Raw genomic sequence first — 4,205 nt, forward strand, 5'->3', positions numbered from 1 at the left:
CCCTCCGCCAATTCGGCCTGCTTCGATTTCAATTTATTGCTGCTCGTTGACGTGTTCCTCCTCCCCCTCTGCCTCCGCTCAGTCTGCGTAGGAGCAGTGCGGCGATTTTGACGAGTAGGAGATGGAGCACGTCACAAGCACCCCGACTGCACCCTGAGGTTATCCATCAGGCAGACTATCATCGCATTGCGGTTCACGATGCTGCTCCCAAGCTTCCCGGCAAAGATTGTGCGAGACGAGATTGTGCGAGTCACAACTTACATGACGCAGATTCTTTTGCTATACTTCGGAAGCCGGCAATAGCAGCGGCAACGTCGATGACGCATCCACGGGCTGGACAAAACTTGATTAGCTTACTACTGCATCAATAATTTGTGCCTGCAGGACTCTTTCACAGATCATGTCAACGAGATTAGCAATTTGAAGAGGCTGCACATGATCTGAAAATATTGGCATATACAGTCCTGAACATAAGTTTCAAAATAGCAGGTCCGTTGTAGCAGTCAATTTTCCTAATGTACTACAACCTCATTTGCATCTGCCTAACCTTTCCTCTTGAATTTTTGTATGAGCTTCCAGTACGCCATTATAACCACCTTTCCTAACTACCTCTCTCTGGTTGGTTGAAGGTGTGGAGTTTAGTCCTGTTCCGCTGTAAGGAAAGCCATGACCTCCACACAGATGATGCAAGTGGAAACAAGCTAGACTCACAACTTTGGTTTTCAGGCATCTTCACCAACAAATATTACCCTGGTACTGACAGGTTGTTAGTATTATATAAGTATACTTGTTCAGCGTTTCCATTGCTGGTCCGAATATTTAAACAAGGAAGCAGGCTCAGTTGCTCACGAACCTACTATTGCTGCCAATAAGTAGCCAGAAGCCTATAGAGTGATAGAAGACATCTGCATTGATCACAGAAAAATGAAGTATTGAATTTGTAGGATGTTGTCAACATTGTCATCCTAATCTGGTTCCCACATATTCAAGATGTGGAGATTAGCTCTTTGCTCCAACAAAGCCATGACCTTCAATTTTGTTGTTAATTTAACAACTCTCTTGGTTGTGCCGATCGATCGGCCTATAAGATCCAATTTGGTCCTGTGAACTAAAGCTTCCTATTTTTCATGATTATATTAAGAGCTTCCTATAATTCATGATTATATTAAGAACTCACATATCTCCTTCACCGCCACACCTGACCGGCACATCATCCAGATTCAAGAGAGCCCTACTATTGCATCCACCCTAGAATCATATCTCCATCTCATGTGAACCAATTTTAAGCCCGATTGATGGCCAGTGCATTGCATGTGTAAGTAATCTGGGTTGAACCTAATTGAAGTCTTCCATCACTTTTATTACTTCAATAGAAATTGTACACATTGTACGAACTTCCCATTAATTAATGGGCAGCTGATATACATGATGCACGGTTGATAATAGCTACTTCAGGTTATCCCTTCTGCTATATTTTTCGTACTCACTACTTTTGTGAGATCTGAACTGGTAGAGAAAACAGACCAGGATATTCGGTTCTTACCAACAGAGGTAGTGAGGACTTACCGTATTGGTTAGTCATTTGAAGAGTTAACCAGAACGCAATAACTTCAGTTATGTTATCATGGGCTGTGCCCACGATTCACAGACAAAAAAACAACACCGTGCATTGTTTTTTACATGCATGAAGCATATACAAGAATTTGCTACTATGGACTAAAAATAATCACCAGCTAGCTGAATCAAAGGACACTCTATGGGAAGGTGAACAAGCATACAAAATAACACGAAGCAGAGTAATTCCAAGATATTTTGAGAATTCATTGCACTGGACTATGTTGTGATTCGATTTTTCTTAACCTTGATAATATTGTCTTGAATTTGAAATGATGGTGTACATTTATTCTTCTTCTTTTTATAGTTGTGAAGACCAAATTTAGAAAATTGTACTGCTTGTGATTTCAATCGGGTTAGAGAGGCTTCTGTCAAATATAATTATGTTCCCTGCTGATTATAATTTTGTTCACATAGATGCATGAAGTTTGTTGTTCGTTTTATTTCGAAATAATCTCGATTTATTCTACCGTCTTGATCGGAAAGCGGCATTGTTCTCCTGACATTGTTCCCTGCTCACTGTGGTGAATCGAACAGCAAATCGAGGACTTCAGAGCCTGGCTGCAGACCTCGCGGAGCACCAATGACAGCCTCAAGCAGATTCAGCAGAGCAAGGTGGCATCTTCTTTCCTTTGTGCCACTAGCTGCAACAGTTAGCAATTTAAATTGATGCGAGGAACTAATTAGCACAATAGTGCATTCTTATTTATTTTTCCCTCGGCAGATTTTGTAATTCATCATCATGTCGTTTTGACACATACTCTTAGGATTTCTATGTATCTTATCTTAGTTTTGGGGATGTTAACATAAGCATATGGTATGATGCTCCAGGCTCAACGACAAGTGCTATCGTCATGAGGCCAGAGTGCCAGACGACTCGGTGTGCCAACCCGGCGAGAGCATCCAACAGCGGAAAGTCATCCGAAGAATCATGTCCCAGTGAGTAGTCCAGCTCCAACAAGAAGACCACATCTGGTTTCCACCAAGAAGCTGGACCAGCGGCATTGTACTCAGGTAAGCTCGTGAAAATTCTTGCAATCCAGACATGGGAGAGTCAAATTTACACTGATAGCTAACATCAACTTACTGTGGTTTATGTGGTCCATGTAAAGCTGGCATCACATGCCTACACTTCCAAAACCAAGATGTGTCAGACTTGGAAGGAGCAAAACCAAGTGCTTGCAGTTTCATACTCAACCAAGAGTACCATGCTCGAGGGGCTTGCTTGAGTCCGTACATGGCCTTATCAAGCTTGCAGACATGGAACGGTGCATTTTTATCCTCAAAGCCAGGAGGTTGTTTCATGTCAACCTCTTCTTCCAGAACACCATGAAAAAACACATTCTGTACGTCTAGCTGTGTGAGACACCATCCCCTGGAAACAGCAACAGAGAGCACAAGGCGAATAGTAGCGGCTTTGACGAAAGGTCTGAAGGTTTCCTCATAGTCAATGCCATAGCGTTGTTTAAAACCCTTTGCAACTAGGCGAGCTTTGTAGCGATCAATGGAACCATCAGATTTCCTCTTAGTTCTGTAAACCCATTTGCAGTCAATGAGATTTGTACCTTCTCGGCGAGGGACGAGATGCCATGTCTTGTCACATTGCAAAGCAGAGAATTCTTCTTCCATTGCATGTTTCCAGCGCGAGCCACCAAGAGCTACAGCTAAAGTTTTAGGCTCGCTAGATTCTCCTGTTAAACATGTGAGCCATATTTGGAAATATTCTTATAATTAATTCTTGTAGTGACTCCCTTTTGTAACCTGGTGTGTGGTGGCATAGGAGGTGCTGCAGAGGGCGCAGCCACAGGAGATCCAGGCGACCGGATCGGGTCAGCCACAATGGATCCCGAAGGCGATCCAGGGGTGCTGACAGCGTCGGATCCCGAGGGCGCGTCGTGGGCCGCACCAGCCAAGGCGTCAGACGAACCCGCCTCGGGAAAGAGCGGAGCGACGAGCACGCGCTGGTGGTCAGGCGAGACAGCGTGAGTGGAGGGCCCGGGCATGGGCAACCGACACGCGGAGGCCTCTGGCTGGGTGGGCCGGCGTGCATGCAGCGGGCTGGGAAAGCCTGGTGGAGGGCCCGCCAACTGCAAGGATCCCGCGGCAGCTGGGTGCGCTGCACCTGACGCGCTTGGCGCAGCCTCCTGGGAGGATCCCGAGGGCGATCGCGCTGCAGGAGGCGGCGATCCCGAAGCAGATACGCCAGGGGAACCCGTGCACATAAAATGTTACACTGTAGCATAAGTTTCATCTTGATTTTCTGCTGGGTTTTCATCATTTTCTTCGATGGGTCTGGCTGAAACAGTAAACTCAGGCACACCATTAGGAGAGTTAGACAAATATTGATCATTGCAATTATTTTCTTCCCCACTAGCTGCACCGGAGAGATGTGAGGGCAAGAGAAGGATTTATTTTCTAAGGAGAGCTCCGGCATTAGGATGAAGAGTGGAGAAAGGAAATTGTGTTTCATCAAAAACCACATCGCGAGAGATATACACTCGTCCGGTGGAGACATCTAAACACTTGACTCCTTTGTGTTGTGCACTATAGCCAAGGAAAACGCATTGTTTTGATCGGAACATAAGTTTCCG

General features: G+C 45.2%; 1 long non-coding RNA gene across 1 annotated transcript; it reads left to right on the forward strand.

Annotated features, from left to right (window-relative positions):
* Nucleotides 1–222: 222 nt before the first annotated feature.
* On the forward strand, nucleotides 223–2,232 carry LOC120966100 (uncharacterized). The gene is made up of 3 exons (XR_006665802.2): nucleotides 223–489; nucleotides 630–753; nucleotides 2,152–2,232. It is a non-coding gene; the product is annotated as an uncharacterized lncRNA (long non-coding RNA).
* Nucleotides 2,233–4,205: the final 1,973 nt, after the last annotated feature.

This window comes from Aegilops tauschii, chromosome 6 (genome assembly GCF_002575655.3).
Source record: "Aegilops tauschii subsp. strangulata cultivar AL8/78 chromosome 6, Aet v6.0, whole genome shotgun sequence".
NCBI classification, from domain to species: domain Eukaryota; kingdom Viridiplantae; phylum Streptophyta; class Magnoliopsida; order Poales; family Poaceae; genus Aegilops; species Aegilops tauschii.